At 43.6% G+C, this 25,320-nt stretch overlaps 1 long non-coding RNA gene across 1 annotated transcript; it reads right to left on the bottom strand.

The window, feature by feature from the left end:
- Positions 1-2,335: 2,335 nt before the first annotated feature.
- On the bottom strand, positions 2,336-24,858 carry LOC128331448 (uncharacterized). Its single transcript, XR_008310305.1, has 4 exons — positions 24,129-24,858; positions 23,426-23,588; positions 22,597-22,715; positions 2,336-3,984 (listed from the first exon to the last, which is right to left on the bottom strand). It is a non-coding gene; the product is annotated as an uncharacterized LOC128331448 (long non-coding RNA).
- Positions 24,859-25,320: the final 462 nt, after the last annotated feature.

Genomic DNA, 25,320 nt, shown 5'->3' with positions numbered 1-25,320 from the left:
GAGGGGTACATACTAGCCCCCTCACAACTCTAGACAACTCAGCTGGACGTGAATTTGCAGAAGCAATGTGGGCAGAAAAGAACTGGTTCTTTGCCACCTGCACTGCCAGAGCATATGTCTTCAAATGTGCTCTGTGTTGTACCTGATCAGACTCACTCTGAGTCTTCCTCCACTTGCCCTCTAATCGTCTACCTTGCCACTTCAGCTCCCGTAACTCATCCAAATACTACGGGTCTATCTTTAAAGCAAATCGCAGAGGACACTTGGGAGCTATTGTGTCTACTGCTCTGGTGAGTTCATTATACCATCTTTGTACCAGAACATCAACAGAATCATTAGCAGAGCCAACCTTAAACCCTTTCAAGGCTTCTTGGTATCCTATTGGATCCAATAACCTCCTTGGGCAGACCAGTCTAATAGGTCCTTCACCCCGGCAGAGGTGGGTCGTGGCTGTAAGTTCTACTTTAGCCAGATGGTGATCCATCCATGACAATGGAGAGATAGGAGTCTCCACCCATGAAACACCACCCTGATCAGAGCAAAAGACCAAATTGAGCATGTGGCCAGCATCATGTGTCAGATCAGAAACCAATTGGGATAGGCCCACAGTCATCATGGTAGCTATGAACTCTTGAGCTGCTCCTGACAACCCGGTCCCAAAATGAACATTAAAGCACACCAACAATAACCTGGGCTATTCCAATGCCAGCTCAGCAACCAGGTCCATCAGCTCATTTAGGGACTCCACTGGGCAACGGGTGATTGGTACACCAGCAGAAGTCCCAGTCTATCCCTGGTCCCTAGGCTTAGCTACACACATTCAGTATAGGCCAAATCTCTGACAGGGATCCTGGTAAGGGAGATGGCATTCTGGTAGACCACAGCCACCCTACCTTCCCGCTCAAATCCTCTCACCTGCTCCACCATGGAGCAACCCTCTGAGAGAAGCTGGGACCAAACTGGACCACTAGCCTCTCCTGACCAGGTCTCTGTAATACAGGGCAGGTCAGCTCCTTCATCCATAATCAAGTCATGGACTACCTCAGCTTTATTTTGAACTGACCTGGCATTACAGAATAATAAGGTGGGGTTCTCTGGGTGGGCGGCATTGCTATACAAAACCAAAGAGGTGGTAGTCCTGCTGGAAGGGGAAACAGCAATTAAATTTCTAAATCTCCTTCCCTTTCCTTCATTATGTATAATGTAAAGAAAGCAGATAAGATTTTTTTCTCCCTGTTTGTAATACTAGAACTCAGGGTCATCCAATCAAGCTGATTGGTAGTAAATTCAGGATGGACAAAACCAAGTACTTCTCCACACCACTGATTTATGGAATTCATTCCTACAAGATGTAATGATGATCAGCAGTTTTAGATGGCTTTAAAAGGGGATTAGACAGATTCAGGGAAGCAATGTCTGTCAGTGGTTTGGCTGCCTTTATACTAATAGCTGCAATCCCCATTTTCCCAAGTTTTAGATAAATAAATACCTTGGTGAAGCTGGGAGTTGCTAAGCAGAACTGGAGAATTCAGTGAGTGATTCATTCTCAACATATTTTCATATCTTTGGATTATTTGGGCATAGTAGGAACCACACCTATTCCAATTAGCAGAAGTACTTCTAGCAATCTCAAGCATCAGTGGTGGCAGGTGCTCTTTGGGAACAAGATTATACAAGAGCACAATGTTACAGCTGTTTTAAAAATAAAAAGCATGTGTTCCCAAGATTTTATCACTCCTGAGGTCTTCTCTCATACATACCTCCTCAGTGAAAAGTTGCTTGTGATGTGGAGGAAACAAACTGAGGTATACACCTCATCAATTTAAACGACTACTAAAACAGTGATATTCAGGGGAGACTGGGAACTATGAGGAGCCCTAGAGACACGCCCCGGCTCAGCACATCAAGATTTTCACACAGAACAGCCCACAATGAAATCTAATCAAGAATGCCAGAATATAGCCCAGCAGAAAAGCACTTTGTGGCTCTCACTGTACCCCAAGAGCTTGTGTATGGCTTCAGAAATCCTATTACAGCTGTCCTAATTACTAGAGGTCCACAAATAGAAGGCTAGGCAGTGGGCATGATGACATAGCACTCAAAGACTTGCTCTTCAAATCTGATCATAATTAAATCTGTACAGCTTTAAGCATGTACCTCTGCAGGACAAGAAGAACTACAGGGACAACAGCGGAGTCTCTGGGCTCAAAGAAGTCAGGGCACTTCAAACACTGGTGGGCAGGGCATCCAGGCTATGTAGGCTTAGACTCCCTGTCCTTTTAGTCCAAGGCAGGAGCTTAATGAACAGTCACATTTTTAAAACAATTTTTATTAAGACAAAATATACATTAATTCACATCTTAGAATCCATAACACTACAGGACCATATCAATCCTAGCATATGCAGGCAGTGTACAAATTAGAAAAGAATTACCCAACCAAACTTCTATAAAAAGGTGGGTGGGGTGGGGTGGGGTGGGGTGGAAATGACATGGGGGAAGGATTATTTGCTTCCTGATGTGGCTATAGGCAAATGTTGCATCCTTTCTTAAGAGGAGGTTAATTATATACTCTGATGGCTCGTAATATGACAGAAAACAAAGTAAATCTTTACTGCATTGTTTCCATCTGTATGCAATTCAAAAGTGTGGCAGAACTACTTGTCCCACTGCTGTGACATTACGTATGGAGGAAGTACAGGTCCCACCAGTCCCGTGATATCTATGCTTTACCACTGCCACCAAGTAGACTTTTCTTTTCTATGGCTGCGCCTACTAAAACAGCCATTCAACCTTTGTAGTAATACCACATTAAAAAAAAAAAAAGCCTCAGTAGAGTGGAAAGGCTTTAGGCGTGGGGTAGAGATGTGCACGAATCTGTTTGGAGGCCCTTTTACGGGCCTCCAAACAGATTCGATCACTGGATGGTTCAAATGTTCAGCGGGGGTGGGGGGTAGGATTTTAAGGGTGGGGGAGGGTGCACTTACCCCTCCCCCTGCTTTCCCCCTGCCAGCGCTGGAGTTCTGTAAAATCCCTCAGGGCGGCAGCATACCTCCCTGCCACCCCTTCTTCTTCTTCACCCAGAAGTGGCCGGAAGTACTGGGCGCGCAGACGTCGCAATCTATCTATCTGTCTATCTTATTGTTGTGAGCCACCCCGAGCAGTAGTGCACTGGAGGGGCGGGGTATAAATATTTTAAATAAATAAAATAAATTATAAATTATATACACAGATAACTCCAACATTTTTTTTAACAATTCAATAAGCATAACTCAAATTCCCTCTATTTTTCAGACCATGACCAACACAATCAAACCGCCCTTTCCCTCCAAAACCCAACTGTCACACTGTTATCTCTCAAACTGAAACTGCAGAACAGCAGCCATGAACTTTTGATCCTGTCAGCTTTCTTAAAACAGAGAGTAAAGTTTACCCATTCAATCTTAGTTTCCAAAAGAAGAGTTTTTAGGCATAGCAATACACAATTTAAAATACAAGGTCCTGGGATTTCAAAATCTCTTTGTTTGCACTGTTAGCTAGCAAGTGGCTTGCAGGTTTGTCAGGTTTTCTATGGAGGCAAACCATAGAGAAGAAGGGCCTGAGAACCAGGCCTGTGTCCTGTGTGAGTAGCTAAAAGCCTTCCCATTCTGTCCTTACAAATTCAGCTGGGAAATGCTAGAGACCAAAGCAGTGTCTTTTGTTTTGTTCTTTTCTGGCACTCCCACAATGTTTTGCTGCTCCTCTACATTTAGTTATGAATCTGAGTGCAGTTTTTTTGGCAGAGGGTGGTGAGGCGGTTGCCAGTATTATACACCTTTTTCAGTCTGTCCTAGTTTCAGTACATGCCTGCACAGGACACTTTTATGAATGCACACTTGAATTGGGCAAAGGCAAAGATGTTGTAATCTCATTCTCAAAATGGTTTCCAAATGATGGGAAGATGTTTGTCAGCCTTCATGTCAGTGAGTGAGGAAGTTTGTGTATACTGAAATAAAACAAGGGTCACTAAGTATTTTGTTCTTAAAGAGACATGCCAACCTGAATAGAACTGTCAGATCTCATCATATTAACAAGTTGTTCTAGTAAGAACTAATCAGCCTACTTTCCTTTCACTGTCTCTACATCTAGACTAAGTCTGGTACAAATCGAAATCCACAAGTTAGATCTCTTGTGCCTCAAATATTCATGTGTCTGTCATCTTGGATCGGGGTGGCTGTCATAATTACAAACTGCACCATTCATTCATTCGATTTCTATACCGCCCTTCCAAAAATGGCTCAGGGCGGTTTACACGGAGGAACAACAAACAAATAAATAAGATGGAACTCTGTTCCCGAAGGGCTCACAATCTAAAAAGAAATATAAGATAGACACCAGCAAGTCACTGGAGGTACTGTGTTGGGGGTGGACAGGGCCAGTTACTCTCCCCCTGCTAAATAAAGAGAATCACCACATTAAAAGGTGCCTCTTTGCCGAGTTAGCAGGGGTTTTGAGGTGTCCCTGTGTGTCACTCACTACAGCTGTTCCAAATTTGGTTCAAATCTGTCAGACAGTCCTCAGGTGAGTGCACTTGCACCTGAAAGGTTTATGAACCCACCATCTTGGATCAGGGTGGGTGGCATCATCACGAACTACACCATTGGGGCATCCCTATGTGTCCATTCAGCTGTAGCAAATTTGGTTCAAATTGGTTAGACTGTCCACAAGTTAGTGCACTTGCCATCTTGAATTAGGGTGGATGACATCATCACAATCTTCGCCTTTGAGGTGTCCTTGTGTGTCCCTACAGCTGTAGCAAATTTGGTTCAAATTGGTTAAACAGTTCACAAGTTAGCTCACTTGCACCTCAAAAGTTTATGCGTCCGCCATCTTGAATCGGTGTGGATGACACCTGCACAAACTATGCCGTTGAGTTGTCCCTGTGTATCACTTACTGCAACTGTACCTAATTTGTTTTAAATTGATTAGACAGTCCACAAATTAGCCCACTTGCACCTCAGATGTTCATGCAACCACCATCTTGAATTGGAGTGAATGACATCATCACACACGACGCCATTTGGGCATCCCTGTGTCCCTACAGCTGTAGAAGATTGGTTCAAATTGGTTAAAGAGTTCACAAGTTAGCCCACTTGCGCCTCAAAAGTTTACACGTCCACCATCTTGGATCAGGGTGGATGACATCATCATAAACTATACTGTTGAGGTGTCCCTACAACTGTACTCGATTTGGTTCATATTGGTCCAGACATTGCGAAGCTGATAGAGGGGGATACACACATGGATGGACAGATACACACACACAGACTCACACACAGAATGCTGGGTGATCTCATAAGCCTACTGGAAAGTAGGCTAAAAAAGGAATATACAATGGAGCTATGGGAGGTCTACTTGTTAGGATTCTGTGGAATTTGGACATTTTGAAAGCGACTTCTTTACCTGTGGGAATTTGGAAGGGTTCCCCTCATTTTACTGAATTCCCCCAGCCAACCCTCATATATCCAGGCCTCATAACTTGATTGATCATAATTATTTGCCATGTTTTTCAAGCACTGCTCCTGATTTAGTGGAACTATAATAGCACAACATTCTTGCCACTCAGCATTATGGATGTCAGCCATGACTATTATTATTACGCTATTAATCATAATCATCTTAGCTATTTTTAAAAGAGACAAATTTAAGAAAGATAGGCCTATTAACAACTACTAGCCATTACAGCTAATATGTTCAGAGGCCCTGTACCTCTGAAAGCCAGATGTCAGAGACATGCAATGGGGGAGTGCTTGTGCCTTGTTTTATGGAGGTATCTTGTGATAGACCATATCTCAGTGGTAAAGCATCTGCTCTGTATGTAGAAAGTGCCAGGTTCAATCCCTGGCATCTCCAGGTAGGGCTGGGAGAGATTCCCGTCTGAAAAACTATGGAGAACTGCTGCCAGTCAGAGCAGGAAATCCTGAGCTAGATCCAGCAATGGTTAAGGAGAAGATAGTTTCCTGTGTACCTATCTGGCTGGCTACTGTGAATAAAACTGGAGGCTGGGCTCGATGGCCTTTCAGTCTGTTCCAGCAGGGCTCTTCTTGGGTTCTTATCAGCATAGCAACTTGAAACCTGCCTCATGTATTTCCTGCATATCTCATATACTGTAATGAACTCCTACAAAGTTATATATTTCAGGCCAATGGCCGCTTGAATAATTTTGCTTTTCTAATTAAAAATTAAACATTGCTAAGGATACAAAGAACAACAATTCAGAATTAAGTAACTTTACCCAGGGTAGCCATCTTTAGGCCTAATATTAGATGTTGATCAACTTACACTTTAAATGAATATTTGTGTGTGGAAATGTGAAATATAAAGAATGTGCTGAAAAAGCCAAGTCCTTGGGTACATACAAAATCATGACAGTTTCCCCTAACATTTTATTGCATTGTGATACAGATTGTCAAAAATGCATTAAAGCAGGTCTTCCCAATCTGTGGTACTCCAGCTGTTGCTGAATTACAACTCCCATTATCCCCAGCTACAGTGTATTGTAACTAGGGATGATGGGAGTTGTAGTTCAGCAACATCTGGAGTACCACAGATTGGGAACCCCTGCATTAAAGAAATCCAGAATCCCAAGACACCTGATGGATAAACAAGTATACTGGCTGCTAAGCATTTTATTTTTTTAAAAAAATAAATCTTTATTCCACCAATTCCCCAAGAAGCTTTGGGCAGTGTAAACAGTCATCTCAAAGAGCCAGCGTGGTGTGAGTGGTTAGAGTGCTGGACTAGAACCGGGGAGACCCGAGTTCAAATCCCCATTCAGCCATGAGACTTGCTGGGTGACTCTGGGCCAGTCACTTCTCTCTCAGCCTAACCTACTTCACAGGGTTGTTGTGAAAGAGAAACCTAAGTATGTTGTACACCGCTCTGGGCTCCTTGAAGGAAGAGTGGGATATAAATGTAATAATCATCTCCTCCTCTCCATTTTATCTGCTCAACCACTCTGTAATGTAGATTAGACTTCGTGAAAATGAGAGACCCAAGGCTACCCAATGTGCTTCCCAGCTGAGTATATATTTTTATTTAATTTAAATTATTTCTGTCCCACTCCTCCAGCACACTGCTGTTTGGGGCACTTACAATAAAATAATAATAATAATAATAATAAACCAACAACAATAAGTAATAAAATAAGCATAAAACCAAATGAACAGCAGGATAAGCTAGCAGATGCGACTAGAACTGTTTCAAGTCTATGTTGAACAGGAACCTGCAGCATCCACTTAGGACCGAGCAGGTGCTCCCCACCAGCACCACCTTCTGAGTAAGGCCATCCAGATTCCAGATAGTAAAACAGTGCGGCCTGAGTCCCAAGCCAGAGAGACAACCCAGAAGTACACTAAGGTCATTGTTACCAAAAGCCACTGAGAGGTCCAGGAGAGTCAGCAGAGTTACACTCCCTGTTATGAGAGCTCAGAGGAAGGCAGCCATTATAGGCTAAGACTACTTTATTGTGTAACAGGAATGGACAAGGTCAACAAAAAGTACAGGCAGGAAGAAGGGAGGGACTCTGCCTCCAATTAAGATCACTACTAGCAAATGCTAGTGCCACCTACTGGCTGGACATATTACAAAAACATTTCCACACACTCCCTTTGTCTCCGGCTTAAGTCATTCATTCACCAGGGTGATCAACCACCATGGAGATTTTTATCTGGGTCTTCCAGGTCCTAACTGACACTCGCTGAATGTTTAGTCAAAGTGATGTGTTTAGAAAACCAAAGAAACTCCATGTTTGCCCTGAATACCTCATTCTAACTTAAAGTAACCCCAGCCCAGCTCAGGGACATCACGGCCTCTCATGATCAATGTCGTTATCTCTCTCCACTAAATTGTATCTAAGAAACTTGGTTCTCACAAGATTCTCACTGTTCTTTGCTGACAGTTAAGAAAACAGGATGTAACCAAATAAGGGGGGAATCACCTGATGAACAATGGAGTCAAGTTACGCATGCTCATTTGAAAGGGTTAGGTCATCAGCTTGCTATGTGTATTGGTCTGGGAGCTTCAGCATCCATTTTGTTGATTGTATAAAAGAACACCTCAAGCTGTAACCTATTGTATTCAATGTAGAGCCATAGCCGTTGAATACCTTGCAACTGCAGTGCAATAAAGCCTCAAAAGAGATTCCCACTGAGTCTGTTTGATTGGCTAAAGGCGGACCCAGGGACGAACCGAATTCACATCAATTTGGTGCCGTGACTCGGATGTGACCTCTGGGTGGACAGTCTGACCCGTCACGGGACAACGAAATCCAGCGCGCCCCACAGCGTTTTGTCTGTGGAGGATTCTCTTAGGCCCGAGACATGCCAGTCGTTACAAACATGCCACATCTGGGAATCGAGGCAAGAGTGAATGAAAGTGTGAATGGAGAGAGTGAGTGAGACAGAGAGAGTGAAATCCAGAGACGTCTTTTGGTGAGTACCCAGTCCGCGCAGGGGCGAGGGGAAATTACAGCCTGTGTAGGGGCAGCCCGTGCAGGGGCAAACTTAAGTCTGTGCAGGGACAGCATACAGCCCAGTAGGGGCAGCCCGTGCAGGGGCAAACTAGAGGGGGGGCTATGGGGAGTAGAAATAGCAAGTACCTTTAGAATGTGTGTTGAAAAATTGGATGATTCTCACGGGAGGGGGAGGCACCCTCAGAATGAAAGTTTTAAAAATGCCTCTGTATGGAAGTTTGGCCATATCATGAGCTCAGTAACATCCTTTTGCAATTGCTTTTATTTTATACACATACCGGTAAATTTTAATAACACCAATATGCGCAGGCCCACCAAAGAAACCCCCACCATATGTATTACCATCATGCTCCAAGCAGCTTCTCCTTTCCAACATGCTATGGAGAACAAGGGAACTCTCAGTCTGAGAAGAGAGGGAGGGGTCTGAAGAAAGTATTAAAGAAGAAAGAATAATTGTCTTTTGCTAAAATCATGTTGTCTCTGTGTTCTGTTTCCAAGCTCGAACAGCTGTTTGCTGCCCTTGTGTTGCAAACAGTCTAATTTCTTGCTGCTACTGTCCTGTTGTCAGGAAGCCAAAAGATAACACTGTTCTTGCTGCAAAAAGTTTCTCCGAACAAAAGGCTGCCTTTGTTCTCTTTTTCTTTTCCCCCCTCTCTTCAACTGCTTGCAGTTGGAAAAGAGGAAAGAAAATGGAGTTTGAAGGAATGCAGGGAATTGCAGAGAAAAGACTAGAAGGAGATGTGAAAGGATTTTGGTTGGAAGTTGTTAACAAATAAACAAAAATTGATTGAAAAGCACCAGTAAGTCGTAAGTTGTGATGTGGAAAGGTAATATGGAATTACAGATTGTTTTATGGATGACTGTGATAAGTTTGTTCTGTTTAAGCTACTTTCTTAACTGAGTTTATGGCTAACATATTGAAAATGTTATAAAATTCTTTGCGACTCATGGAATTTTTTTTTGTTTAGTCCTTTGTTCTGTGAAATACACAAGACAAGCCTGTGTGTGTGTGTGTGTGTGTGTGTGTGTGTGTGTGTGTGCATGTTTCTGAGCGGGAGCCCAAAGCTCTGGTTCTGTGTAGGAATTCAACCCTACATCAATCTTATAACTCATCTCTGTGAAGATGAGGTTTCTGTTGTATTTGTGAATGTATTTATTCTAGTGACATGTCTTTTTCTGTAAACTGTTCCAGACCAAACTTGCTCTGACACTGAATTCCAAATTCACAGTTATTATATTAATTGAACATAAAATTGGTCATGGCCTGAGCAACAGGGGGAACTTTCAGCGGTCAGCTGGCCAACTGAGGTGCTGAATCTTCCCACCTCTGCAAAAGTGCTGCTTATGGCTGGCTAAATGCATTAGGCATGAGAGCAAGCTCTATTTCATTCATTCTTATATCAAGTTGAGTGTGATATTTCTGCCACTACTGAGTATCATAAGCCTTTATATGTTATGTTTACTGATTTCCCTGACATGGTCTCTTACCTATTTTCTGTGAGCTCAAAACTTTTCTCTAAACCGGAAGTTCCCATCTCAAATTCTTTCTCACAACTGAAAGCTGATCTCTGATGAACAATGCCAACTCCGCCCATTTCCAGATGGGAGGGGGGGGAAGGTTCTCTGTAAAGCAGTTTGTGTTCCAGCCAGTTAATTGTGGATGAGAAGGGAAAATGGATTTTAAGATAAATTAGTCTAATTGTATTATTGTCATGTTTTTGCAAAATCTATGCAATATTTCTGCTAACTGATTTGATGTAAACTGAGAGCTAATAATCAAATGGTCTAAGGTTTAAATTTTAAATTTGTCTCATCCAGTAGCCCTGCTTTGCCTTCACAGTAGCTGAATCTTAAAATTCCACATGAGATTTGATGAAAGGAATTTTGTTTTGCCACTCCTGCAAGTGGAAGAGAGTTCCAAAGTACCGATTTGCATTTTACCTAGAAGACTTCCCAGTTTGAAAGGATCAAGCTTTGTGTGTTACTGTGAAACCCATACCCTGTTTTCACAGCTCCTGAGGAGAGACTTGACTTTATTATCACAGGTTTCACCCCTCTGCATGATTATGGACAATTTTTCTGATAACACCTTTTACTAAAGAGGCCTGTAAAAAGGGACACTTTACTTTGCTTCATGAGATATTAGGCCTCGTCCAGAAGTCTCAATCCTATTTCAACAAGGTATAGTATTTTGCCTGGGGGCATGGACTGTTTCTTTCTTATATAGGTTTTCCCCAGAAGATATTGTTACCCTACAAAGATGTCAAACCCCAAACCCTTACTCATTGGTCATTTGCTGAGTTATGAGGCTAAAGATGGAGAGCTGGAACACCACAACCATCTACACGTGACCTAGATGAAGATCCCAAAGCCAGATGTTACTGACGAATCACCCCTTTATGGAGAATGAAGTCAGTTAGACTGGATGGAGATTGATTGCCCTGATAAAGGCCTGTAAGTATAATTGTCAGCCAACATGGTGCAGTGGTTAGAGTGCTGGACTAGGATCGGGGAAACCCGAGTCCAAACCCTCATTCAGCCATGACACTTGCTGGGTGACACAGAGCCTGCCACTCAAATGATTTGGCCTGCCTCACAGGGTTGTTATAAGGAGAAAGAACAGGATACAGAAGAGAATGTGAGATGCCACATGGAAACTGGACTTTGTTAGCCGTTACACCCAATTCAAGCGCTGAAGTTTTATGTTGCAGCCTCTTGACCTGAAAGGCTTTAATGCCTCCTCAAAACCCCAAACTCACAAGGGGGGGTGAAAAATGTGAATGCCTTTTTCTTTTTAACTTTATTGCTTTGCCTTTTTGCCCAGGATTGCCATTTTGTTCTCGTGATCAGAAACCAGCCTACAACACAAACCACCAAGCCCTAAATGAGGACATCATCCCCTGTTCTGGTCTTCGGGGGAAGAGGGGCCCAGGGCAAGCAGGGAAACAAAAATATAAATTGCAGAAAAGAAAAAAAAATTGCCAAAAGACCAAATTTAAAATAGCCTCAGGTTTTATCCATCCTATGTATTATTTGCCTTGAAAACTTGACTTTTCCTTTTGTGCTGACAGTTGGTGCCCAGAGACTTAGTCTCAGGATGCTGTCCCTACATGGGGGGAGGGAATTGGCAACTCACTTGCCTGTCTTTCTCTCAAGTAAACAGGTTTGCAACCAACAATGCCTTGAATTGTCTTTCCAAGAAGGATTGGTCCTCCCCAGAATACCTGGATCCATCGCCAGAACGTGATCCCAAGGGAGTCTCCAGAGGACATCAACACTGACCCAGGAAAACTAACCATCAGCAGTAGCAGCTACCAGAGGGCAGTCCCTATCTGAATTTCCAATCCAACCAAATGGAGACAGAACGTCCATCTGCTACCCTGTCCTGTGTTCGAGGAAGAGGGCCCAATGCAAAGTTCATCTTCCTGCTCCTAAGTGCTGTAGGAGAGGGATAGACAACAGATGCCTGAAGACTGCCACTTTTCTCTGGAGTCATACATGTAACAGCATTTCCCCAAGCTGTAAAGCCCTGGAACCATCCTACCTGGGTAAGATACCTTGCCAAGGACACAATTTCAGATTGCCCACAAGGTGGGGAGTCAAGGCTCCCAAACACATGAACATTCGAGCTTGTCTATGGACACTAGCCAAACAAGCCAAAACAACATTCTCAGAAAACATCCAGGATAGCCAAAATCCTGCAACGTTGTACAAGAGCATTTGGTTCTCAACTGAAGGACTAAAATATTTTTTCTTACCAAGGACTTTTAGATTTTGAATTCTAAAGCTCTCCATGGCTTCCTTTTTGGCCATGACAGACTCTAGAGGACACTAAGGGGAGTGGGAGTTGATGATTTACACCACTTTCTTATATTTCTTTCTTGTAGTGACTATGTGCTGTCATTATGTTGAAAACCCTGCTATCTCCTGTGCTGTAAGGACATGGACCTCACATGCTTGCTCTCCGGTCATTTCCTTACTTACATATTGTGCCAATCATCTCATTGTTTCACCCAGAGCATTTACCTGCAAGTCTGCACCTATCCCCAAGTTACTGGTCCCTTTGTGCTCTAAGACATTAAGCTAGCCCAAGCTTTACTTGCTAATTTTATAGACACTTGTATTTAATCAATGTGATTGTACATGACTTGTCATTGCTATCGCTTTCCACAAGCTGATAATCCATTAATCACCAGAAGCACCTGGTTCCACAATGCAAGACTGTTATTGATACTTTATTTGGGATAAAGATGGGTTAAAACAATGTTGTTTGCTATAAATTGTATGATCTTTATATGTACACCTTGCTGTTATGTGTAAAACTTTTTATCTATATCAAATCATGCCAGATATGGGTGCTTAAGGATATGTGTGTGATTTATAGAATTATACTAATTATGTTTGTAGCTCTAGGATGTTGTATGCAATATATCTAGTTTTATTGTCATATGTACAGCCCATTTATTTAGCACCTACCATTTATGTGAAACCTATACTTAATGCATCACAAGTTCTTAATCTTGGAAGCTTATTACACAGAACACGAAGACAAGCCAAAATCAATTATGTTCCAAACCCTTTAGCCACATGAAACACAAAGTTCCATCAATGGGCAAGAACTATATTTCCAAGATTAGGAGTTTATGTGTTAGAAAGAGCTATTATTATTTCCAAACAGTTAGAACTTTCATTTAACTAATATGGAGAGCCTATTGATTTATGGGCAAAGAAGATAATTCTAGTTATAGCATGTATTTTCCTTTTATTGATAATCACATGTTGCTGCTTATAATGCATTCTAGCTTTAATCCAAATGTTTATGAGAACCTTTAAACCTTGCCATAATGTAAGACCCATACATACAGCTGTACCTTTACAAACCCATATATCCTGAAGATTCAGGATGATCCAATTTTTCAGGGGGGAATTGATGTGTTTAGAAAACCAAAGAAACTCCATGTTTGCCCAGAATACCTCATTCTAACTTAAAGTAACCCCAGCCCAGCTCAGGGACATCACGGCCTCTCATGATCAATGTTGTTATCTCTCTCCACAAAATTGTATCTAAGAAACTTGGTTCTCACAAGATTCTCACTGTTCTTTGCTGACAGTTAAGAAAACAGGATGTAACCAAATAAGGGGGGAATCACCTGATGAACAATGGAGTCAAGTTACGCATGCACATTTGAAAGGGTTAGGTCACCAGCTTGCTATGTGTATTGGGCTGGGAGCTTCAGCATCCATTTTGTTGATTGTATAAAAGAACACCTCAAGCTGTAACCTATTGTTTTCAATGTAGAGCCATTGCAACTGCAGTGCAATAAAGCTTCAAAAGAGATTCCCACTGAGTCTGTTTGATTGGCTAAAGGCGGACCCAGGGACGAACCGAATTCACATCAAAAGCATTCTAAAAACTGATTCTCCACCCCCCCGCACCGCCCCACACCAATGTTTATGAAGCTTATTTTCTTTTGTGAGCAGCCTGCTTCTTAGAAGCCAAATTTACCATTTCTATCATCCAGATCTGGATTTTGGTGTGGCCCTTGTCTTTACAAATGTGTAGTATCAGGCAGTTGGTAATCGGTGCAACATGCCAGAAGCAAGACTGCTGAGTGCCAGTCAATGCCCACCTTCTTGGAATACAGGAGGCCCTCTTTATTTGCAGGGGTTACATTCCCACCAATTTCTGTGGATAACGAAACTGAATAAAATGACCTTAACCCTATGGGTTCCTTGAGCTTAAAAAAAAATGCTAAAAAAGCAGGGAGGGGCAAAAACAAGGGTAGAAACGCATAGCACCTTATTCTCCAGGTATGCTCCCCAAATCCTCCTATTTTTCATTTTAATTTAAAAACAAACAACATAGAGCTGCAAAATCACTCTGCACTTCAAAATGGTGGCCGGAAATGACATCAGAAGTCATTTCCAACCATTCAGGAATCACAGATGGGCAGGAAATGCCTATATTTCATGCCATAGATAAAGAAACTGGGTCTCTAAGTCTCATCCACGGATACATGAAACCGCGATCTGCAAAATCGCAGATAACAAGGGTCTCCTGTATAGCTAATTAAGTTTGTAAATTATGTCAGAACAAAACTCTCCCTGTAGCATATGCATGTGATGAGTAAGATGAACCTTTCTTAGGAAATACAGAAAATTATAATTTAACAAGAGTTGCAGGGGATCGATACATATGTAAGGGCCAGACTATACCTTACATTAATTATATGGTTTGATTCTGCATATGGCCTCCCCCCGCACCGCCCAGTTAAATAGGAGCCATGGGGACCCTGATCTGGGGCTCACAACCTGTTCCTACTGTGCTGCAGACCTGATGAAAACACTGCTGAAATGGCTCTTAGCCCCAGGCACACTTCTGCTGGTGGCATCTGGAAGGGACATTGCCCTTCAAAGTGACATGCAAAGAGAAGAGAGAGTTTCTGAAAGAAGACCCAATCCATCCTAAAGTCTTGCAAAGATACATACGCTATATACATCAAGTCAAGATAGGACATATTTGTTTTAACTTACACAATAAAAGAAGATTAAATTTGGCATGGATCCCAAACTGCTCTAACCATTGTCTTTTCATATAATAGCCATGCAAGCTATATATATACTTAGGTGAATTCTCTTTTGGTTTATTTCATTTAAGGCACAATCTATTACAATTATTAATTGCCAAGATTTCACAAGGTCAAAGTCTTTATGCAGAGTCTTTACGCACAACAGGCAATCGCTTATGCTTGATTGTGTTGTATCCTTACAAAATTACTAATGTTGAGCCTCTGACGAATCCAGAAAGAGGCTCTTTTGAATATTAAGAAGTGATTCTATTTTATGAAGCACAATAGGAATGAGCAATTAATAGTACCAATGAATCAATGCTGCTGGAAGGATGTGAATTGGAAAAAGAAAATAAAGGTAATTAGTTTTTTTGCTTGAGTTTAAGGTCATGACAGATATTGAGGTTGGCAGACCTCAAATGTACAGTACAACTGGAGGCAGGTATCAGGACCTGGAGAAGACCTTCCCAGAGAAAGAGGTTGAGAACACCCCAACCAACGGCCCAACTGATGAAAGGCCCAACAGGTAGCCTATAGCCCTCAGACTAGTAGCCATCGATAGACTTGTCTTCCATGAATTTATCTAAATCCCTCTTAAAGCCATGCAGGCTGCTCGCAGTCACCACATCCTGTGGCAGAGAATTCCACAAGCTGATTATGCATTGTGTGGAAAAGTACTTCCATTTGTTTGGTCATAAATTTCTTGGCAATCAGTTTTATTGGATGATCCCTGGTTCTACTGTTATGAGAGGGGGAGAAAAACTTCCTTCTATCCAGTCTCTCCACACCATGCATGATTTTATAGACCTTTATTATGTCTACGCTCACTTGACTTTTTTCTAAACTAAAAAGTCCCAGGTGGTGTAGCATTATCTCATAAGGAAGGCACACTAGGCCCCTGATCACCTTGGTTGCCCTCTTCTGCACCTTCTCCAGTTCTATAATGTGCTTTCTGAGGTATGGTGACCAGAATTTTATGCAATACTAGCTGACCCGGCACAAAGCATCTGTGCAGTTGTGCACTGAGCCTGTGGCATCCCTCCGCAGCTCTCTCACTCGCTCACTCCCCCCCACAGTTCTCTCGCTCACTCCCCCCCACAGCGCTCTCGCTCGCTCTCCCCCACAGCTCACTTGCTCGCTCTCCCCCCCGCAGCTCACTCGCTCTCTCCCCCGCAGCTCTCTCTCTCTTCCATGCTGCTCGCTCGCTCGCTCTCCCCCCGCAGCTTGCTCGCTCTCCCCCTGCAGCTCGATCGCTCTCCCCCTGCAGCTCGCTCGCTCTCCCCCGCAGCTTGCTCGCTCTCCCCCATAGCTCGCTCGCTCTCCCCCCACAGCTCGCTCACTCGCTCTTCCCCTGCAGCTCGCTCACTCGCTCTCCCCTCACAGCTCACTCATTTGCTCTCCCCTCGCAGCTCGCTCACTTGCTCTTCCCCGCAGCTCGCTCACTCGCTCTCCCCCCGCAGCTCTCTCGCTCTCTTCCCCCACAGCTCTCTCCGCCCGCAGCTCTCCCCATCCCGCCATTGCCTCCCATTGCCTCCCCCCGGCTAGTAGGGCTTTGCCCACCCTGAGCCCACCTCCTCGCCGCTGCCATTATTTCTCCCCACCACCGCCTCTTCCTGGCCGACGGGGCTTCGCCTGCCGTCCACCCACATCTTCTGGCCAGAGGGGCTGCACCTGCCAGCCCTCCACCTCTGCATCCTGACCACCGCCATTATTTCTCTCCGCTTCAATGCTGGAACTCTTGCATGCTTTGGAGCATCTGCGCGTTAGTACTTGATTGCTCCCCTCACCTCAAAGATCTCCCCACCTTAACCTGAGGTGCACTCCTGCTCCTTCTCCATCCTGTTGCTTCCATCCCCTCACCCTTCTTGGTCGTGGTTGCAGCATTGCTGCCGGCCATTGGCCAAGCTGCAGCCCCCTATCCCCAGAGATCTCCCCACCTTCATCTGTACCCGGGCCGTTCCTCACTGCTGCCACCACCATGGCTGCTTGTTCCCCTCAGGCCGCTGACAGGCCCGGGCCCATCCCTTGCCTGCCTGCCTCCCTCCCTCTGCCAACGGCCTCGGTAGCCCCAAACAGCAATAGTGGTTGACTGGGCCTTTCCTTGCTGTTAGTGCTTCCATGGCCGCTTATTCCCCTCAAGCTGCTGAAAGGCTCAGGCCCGTCCTTTGCCCTACCTTCTGTCTCTCTTCCCCCATCCTTTCCCCCCTCTTTCTCTCTCCTCCACTCGCTCTTCCCCACTCTTCCCACCCCCACTTCATGTTCTATCTCTCTCCCTCCCTCCCTGAGTGAACAGATCTTGTTCATCTCGTTTCCTCATCTAATTCACACGATGGCAGCCTCCTTCTCCTGAAGGGGCTCTTTCCTCCCTCATGAATCCTCTCTTCATAGACTCCTGCCCACTATCCTTTTATATAGATTCCTCTCCTCTACAATCAAGAACATCTTCCAACCTGTAACACTTTCATTCTAACTGGCCTTAACCATCACAGGCTCCTTCTCCTTATCTGCATAGGGAATCCCCACTGCCCAATCACCAGTGCCACAGGCTCCTCCTCCCTATCTTCATATGGAATCCCCACTGCCCAATCACCATGGTGCTTCTGCTCTCACAGGCTCCTTCTCCCTATCTGCATATGGAATCCCCACTGCCCAATCAGGTGCTTCTGCTTGCAAACTCTGTCAGCCAATCTTGTCCTTTCTACCACGTCCCCACGCATGGCCCGTCTTGGAGAATTTATAATATAGATTCTAAATGTGGCCGCACCATAGTTTTCTATAAAAGCATTATGATATTAGCAGTTTTATGTTCAATCCCCTTCCTAATGATTCCAAGCATGGAATTGTCCTTTTTCACAGCTGCTGCACATTGAGTCGACACTTTAAAGAGCTGTCCATCATGACCCCAAGATCCCTCTCCTGATCAGTCACCAACAGCTCAGACCCCATCAGCATATAAGTGCAGGTGGGGTTTCTTGCCCCAATATGTATCACTATGCATCAAGTATGCAACAACTTGATCCAATGTATTTTTATAATGATTTTTATAATCAAATATATGTTTCTTGAGATAAACAACCTCAGAACAGTGGTACATATGCTGGTAACCTCCAGGCCTGACTACTGCCATGCGCTCTATGTGGGGCTGCCTTTGTACATAATTTGGAAACTGCAGTTGGCACAGAATGTGGTAGCCAGGTTGGTCTTGGGTCATCTTGGAAAGACCGTATTACTCATGTATTGAAAGAGCTACATTGGCTTCCGATAAGTTTCTGGGCAAAATACAAGGTGCTGGTTATAACCTATAAAACCCCAAACAGCTTAAAGTAGTAAAGTGTGCCACAAAGTCAGTTTTGACTCCTGGCTACCACAGAACCCTGTGGTTGTCTTTGGTAGAATACAGGAGAGGTTTACCTTTGCCTCCTCCCGCGCAGTATGAGATTATGCCTTTCAGCATATTCCTATTTTGCTGCTGCCTGAAATAGGTATTTCCCATAGTCTGGAAAACATACCAGCAGGGATTCAAACTGACAACCTTGTTAGTCAAGTGTTTCCCCGCTGTGCCACTTAAGGTGACTGTCAAAACAGCTTAGGCCATGGGTATCTAAGAGAACTTTTTCTTTGCCATGAGCCACACTACCAACTGAGATAATCTGAAGAGGTTCATCTGCAGTTGCCACCGGCTGGTCTGGTGACTATTTAGGAATGGGCCTTCTCCATTGCTGCCCTGAGGCTTTGGAATGTGCTTGCTATTGAAATAAGAGCCTCCCATCTCTGAGAACTTTTTAAAAGGCAGTCAAGACATATTTGTTCACCCAAGCTTTTAATTAGATTTATAGTTTTTATCTGGGTTTTTTAAAAACAGTTTTAACATTGTGTTCTATTTTAAATTGTTTTAATGTTTTAATGCTCTGTAACATTTTCTTGTTGGTTCTCCTCTTGAACAGAAAACATTCTCAAAACACATCTTTTGCTCTTATTATGTGCCATGTCTTTTCCCAATTCTCACTCAGTCCATAGACTCACAACTAAAAAGGAAACTATAAAATAATAATTAAAACAAAAATGGATCTTCCTCTCTTCTACGGCGCCAAGACCTAGCTGATGGAATATGTATGTTCACAGATAAACTGTGAATGATGATAAACTTTTTAAGAAAAGGTATGGAAAGAGCATTTGAGCTTGAGAAGCCTGCCCACTGCTGGGATAACCAAGTATTACTACCCAATGTGTTGAAATATTTATATTGTTGGATTGACTAAATCCTTTAAATTGTATTTTAACACCACCACCTGCAATTCATATGCTATAAACTTTGAAGTGCAATCCTAAATATATTTGGAATATGCCTCATGGAGCTCAATGGGACTTTCTCCTGAGTAAGTGTGTTTAGAATTGCTGCCCTTGGTGGTGACATAATATGCTTTTTGTCTTACTGACAACACAACTCTGTGCATGCTTATTTAGAAGTCACCTCCATTATGTTCATGGGGCTTACTTGCAGGAAAGTGTGCATAGAAAGATGCATATGCCTTAAGAGCAGGAGCAGGAGCTGAATCAATCAACTTAGAAAGCAACTGGGTGCTCAGGTGAATGATAGGAAGCAAAGAAAAATGGAACTTGTTTTGATTGCCTTCCAGCTCCAGACAACCAATAGAAACCTTTTACACTCTCAAGAGCAGAACTCATTTTAGCCCTTAAGTTCATATTATTTTATTCTCTGCCATGTTTTCTTAAATTATAAAACTTGGCTGCAATTTCAACAAATGCACCATTTGGTCATCCTTGAAGGCCAATATAAAATCATATATGTAGAAGCACTGTAATTGGGGCACTGATACTGTGGAGGATGTTTCTCATTTCATTGTGCTACCCACAAGGAGGCTAAACATCTTTGCTGTGTTCCCTGCATCTTTGACTCCCCCATGTAGTCTCTTAAAAGTCCAGTTTTTCTTGCCAGTAAAGACAGGTGTTTTATAGCTGCTTCCCTCATAAGTAACACAAAGTAATCTTATATAGGTTTTAGGGATGTGCACGGAACCAGTTCTGTGCACTCCCAGGAGGAGTGTGCGCACGCACAGGCCATTTCCGGTATTACACTGACTGGGGCGGCAAGAGGGTATACAGCCGCCCCGCGGCAGCGGTTTTTGAAGCAGTGCTGAAGGAGGAAGCACGGCGGGGGAGATAAGAGCACCCTTCCTGCGCCTTAAAGGAGTCCCCGCTCCCACGTTCGAACCAGTTCGAACACAAGGGTTCTGAACCTGTTCAGCTTTCTAGGAATAGAACACCAAGCAGGTTTGTGCACATCCCTAATAGATTTAACTAAGAGTTTATTCAGAAACTACTCCATTTTCTCTTTCTCCTCCCTCCCACTTTCCTTTCTGACTCTATCCCCCACACTCTCTACAGGATCCCCACTGGGACAAACTTCTAAACAACAAAACATAAAAGATACACATCCTTCCTGTTTATAACAACCAGAATTGAATTGATTTAAAAATCAGTGACAAAGTCTTGAAGTCTTTTAGGTGGTCTCCTGTCACACACACTTCTCCTAATTCTTGGGCTCTCTGGCACAGGAGCTGTTACTGGTGTTATTTCTAGTCCATCACTTTCATCAGCTCCTTCTGTGAAGTCAAAACTGAAGGCAAGATCAAAGTCCTCTTCAGTTCCTCTCTTGAAACCAGACACCCTTCCCTCTTTTCTCATAGTAGGCAAGCTGAAAAGTCTAATTTCCGTTCATTTTCTTTCCATAATCCAATATTTCTTTAAAATATTTATACCCCACCCCTCCATTGCACTACTGCTTGGGGCAGCTCACAACAAAAAGATAGACACAAGATACAATAAAAGTAATAAAATTAACTGAATTAAACAAAAATGTTGTCAGATTAAAAACCACAATCATAATTAGGTTCAAATTAAAGGTTATTTTAAAAACTAAAAACTGAAAAATATAAAAAGCTAAAGAACCTACCAGATATAACAACAACAATAAAAAGCAACATTAAAAAGCCTCCTTTAAAAGGTGCGTTTTAAGATGTTTTTTAAAATCACTGAGGGAGGGAGCATGGCGAAGCTCTTCAGGGAGGGCGTTCCAAAGCTGAGGGGCCACGGCCGAAAAGGCCCTGTCTCTCGTCCCCGCCAACCCCATCTCTGTTAGTGGCAGGGTCATGAGCAGGGCCTGAGATGATGAGCGGAGGGCCCTGACAGATTCATATGGGTGAATGAGATCCAACAGATACCCCAGCCCCAAGTCATGTAGGGCTTTAAAGGTCAATACCAGCACCTTGAATCTAGCCCAGAAGCAGACCAGTAGCCCATGAAGCTGATGCAGGATGGGTGTAATACTTGTGAAGTGACTTGCACCCATGAGCATCCTTGCAGCAGCATTCTGGACCAGCTGAATCTTCCAAACAGTCTTCAAGGGCAGCCCCACATAAAGCACATTGCAGTAGTCCAATCTGGATGTTACCAATGCATGAGTGACTGAGGTGAGGTCCAACTTCTCCAAGTAGCGTCGCAGCAGGCATACCAGCTGTAGTTGGTAAAAGGCGCTTCTGCACACTGCCACCACCTGCACTTCCAAGGACAGTGTTGGATCCAGAAGCACCCCCAAGCTGCAGACTTTGTCTTTCTGAGGGAGAATGACCCCGTCCAAGACCAGATTTACCGCATTACTCAGATGATCAGTTCTACCAACCCAGATAACTTCTGTCTTATCTGAATTAAGTTTCAGCTTGTTTGCCCCCATCCAGTCCAGAACAGCCTCCAAGCCCTGGTTCAGAGCATCCACTGCCTCCCTGGTGTCTGCTGACTTAAAAGATAGGTAGAGCTGGGTGTCGTCAGCATATTGATGGCACCACAGCCCACACCTACGGATGACCTCTCCCAGGGGCTTCATGTAAATGTTAAACAGCATGGAGGACAGAATAGACCCTTGTGGCACCCCCTAGGCCAGTGATTCTCAAACTTGGGTCCTCAGGTGTTATTGGACTTCAACTCCCATAATCCCCAACCAAAGGCCACTGAGGCTGGGGATTATGGGAGATGAAGTCCAATAACACCTGAGGACCCAAGTTTGAGAATCCCTGCCCTAGGCCAAAGGCCAAGGGGTGGAGCAGGCATCCCCTAGCACCATCTTTTGAGTATGACCCTCTAGGTAGGAGCAGAGCCACTGTATAACTGTGCCCCCAAGTCCCAACCCAGAGAGACGTCCCAGAAGGATACCATGGTCAATGGTATTGAAAGCCGCTGAGGTCCAGGAGGATCAATAGAGTCACACTCCCTCTGTCTATCTCCCAGCGTAGGTCATTCACCAGGGCGAGCAAGGCAGTTTTAGTCAATATGACAGAATCTCCTTGGATTTTGATTATTTGATTTTGTCCAGAATATTGGGAGCATCCCTTTCTCACTTTATAAGGCAGCCATACTCAAAGTCCCCCACCTGAAATATTGACTGTTTCACACCACATTTCTGATCCACATACAATTTGTATTTTTGTTGCTTCTCCCTTACCCGATCACAAATCTCTGCATCCTCAGGGTGAGATGGCATGGAAAGCCCTATCAGTTGTTGCCATTGTGTAAATTTGGTGGTAGCTTTGCATCTTCTCAGTAGTTAAAAAGGTGATTTTCCTGTAATGGAATGAGGAGTAGTTCAATAAGCAAATAGGATTTCATGGATTACCTCTTTCCAGGATTGGTATTGCGTAGTAGCCAGTTGTATACTTTCCTTCACTAATCCTGTTCATTCTTTCCACTAATCCATTCCCTTGAGGATGGTACAAGGAAATAGTCTTGTGGTTATCCAAATATTGCTCCATTTCAAATGAGGTAAACTGTGTCCCATTGTCAGTCACTAGTTCTTTAGGAAGACCTTCACTCCATGAATTGGATCACTTGTTTATAGTAATGTTGTCAGCAAATGAAATTTATGGCTACCTTGAATAGTAATCCACCATCACTATAACAAATCTTTGATCTGTGGTTTGGTTATCAATAGGCTCCATTATATCAAGAGCAAGTTTTTCCCAGAGACCATTGGGATACTCTTCTGGAGTCAAAGGGATGGTAAAAGTCTTTTGCGACTTGTCAGATACAGCACAAGCCATACAGTGCCTGATCACATCTTCAATGTGTTTGTCCATACCTGACCACCAAAAACTTTCTCTGGTTTGCCTTTTAGTCAAGCTCATGATTGACTAAAGGTCCTTGACCTTCGTGGGCAATTTGATAACTTTTCCTTGTAAGGAGGTTGGCACCAAACATTAAGTCCTCAGCACCAGCTCATTTAAAGGAAACAGCTCACTTACTACATGCATGTATGGTTGAAGATGTTCAGCTACCTTGTTTTTGTGTAGCCATCCATTAGTTATGTAAGTTCAGTAAGCACTTGATCAACACTGAGGGCTGCTTTCCATTCAGAAGATGTGATCACTCCATGAGTAGATGAAGCAATCTGTGCAATTACGACTCCTGCATCCTCGTCTTCTGGGATCTCTTCTTGACCTGGAAGTGGAAGTCAAGATAAAACAATCTGCAGGTGTTTTCAGAAGACCTGGAAGATATTCCACCTGGAAATCAAAATCCATAAGTCTGGTGGTCCATTTGGCTATTCTTGGGGTTGCTCGACTTGATCCCCAAGTAGTAAGTAAAGCAGATAAGGATTTATGGTCTGACTGTAAAATGAATGTTCTGCCCCACAAGTCCTGAAGTGCCTCACTGCCCAGGAACATGCTAACACTTCTTTTTCAATGACAGAATACATCTTTTCTTATGGATGGTCCACATTAATATATCAGAACCAGAGGTACCAACTCAGAAGTATGTGAAATATAGGCCTGTGTCTGATTTCATTTTATATTAAGAGTTCAATTAAATGCCTGAACTTGAGGTGAATCTCATGACTACCTGGTAAATGATTTGTAGAGGCAGGGGTAATCTAGCATTGGTTATCAGCGTCTGTGGAAACTCACTGAGACAATGGGTCAGGCTTAATTACTAGTCTCACACTGCTGAAATTAACCTGCTGTCCAGTAATCCCCTTACCTCACTGACAGGATGCTTCTGCCATGTCCAAATGTGTTGATTAACTCGCCTCACACATGTGCCCCTTTTTGATGTTACTTTGAATATTCTTTTGTTATAAATACACACTAGATAGAGGTAAACAAGAAATAATGTAATTGCTGTCTCACACAACTAGAACTAACTCTCTCACTAACTCCTGACTTTTAAAACCTTTTGGGACCAGGCTAGCACATTTGGGGGCCCATTTGCTCAGAGATGCAGATTCGCTTTGGGCTATGTCCCCTCCTCAAGATAGCAGCTAACAGAAGATGAGACTGAGATCTCTCTGAACTGACCAAATATCCTGAGAGATTTTTGGTAATTAAAAGACAATATTCAGAGGATAGCAGGAATAAACGCCTTTTGTGATCCAGAAGACTCAAATGGACATCAAAGGATGGAACCACTATAAGAAGGAGTCTCTGGACATGGCAGATGAGCAGTCTTGTGCCTACGGGCAATCTTTTGCCTAGAGCTGCTCAACAAGGATCCCAGAGTTTGCTGCTAAGCCGCGGGGCAAAGCAGGAACTCTGTCCATGGACAGGAGCTGTCTGTGACTTCTACTGCACAGTGAGAAGTCAAGACTTCCCCAGCCATGGTGCTCTGACTCTCAGCCATGATCTGAGCAACTGCAACAACTCTGTCTCCAGCCAGAGGCCACGCTCCTCCAGCTGAGAAGATCTCCACTCTCAAGTCTCTGATCCTGGTAATATGCTGCTCCATTACAAGCCTTGTCCCCCCCCCCTCATTTCCCCTCCTTCTCCTTCCCCCCCATCCTTTTCCTCTACTAATTCCCCAAACCATGCCAGCCCTCAGCCTTCTCCCCCTCTCTTTTCTGCCTGTATCTGAATTGTATTAGGCTCTAGGAAGATTTAATACACACACATATGGAAGTTAGGAACACTGGTTGTGGCTAGGATATAGTGTTTACTAATACTGTTAGTAATATTGATAGAGTGTTCTGCTTTCTGCTAGATTATGTTGTTACTCTTTTATACTCAATAAAGCCCATTGAATCTTTGAGGATTGGTTTGATCTCCTTTCTTCCATGCGCCCAGATCCTACATGGTCACCATATAAAAGAACTTGGTCACTTGGTGACACTATGAGCCAGACCTAATTTTGTATACTAGCTAATGAGCATATTTAGTATATACATCAGGCCTGGATG

The sequence above is a fragment of the Hemicordylus capensis genome, chromosome 1 (genome assembly GCF_027244095.1).
Source record: "Hemicordylus capensis ecotype Gifberg chromosome 1, rHemCap1.1.pri, whole genome shotgun sequence".
NCBI classification, from domain to species: Eukaryota; Metazoa; Chordata; class Lepidosauria; order Squamata; family Cordylidae; genus Hemicordylus; species Hemicordylus capensis.
The sequence above is the reverse complement of the archived record's forward strand: the minus strand, read 5'-3'. Positions and strand labels throughout refer to the sequence as shown.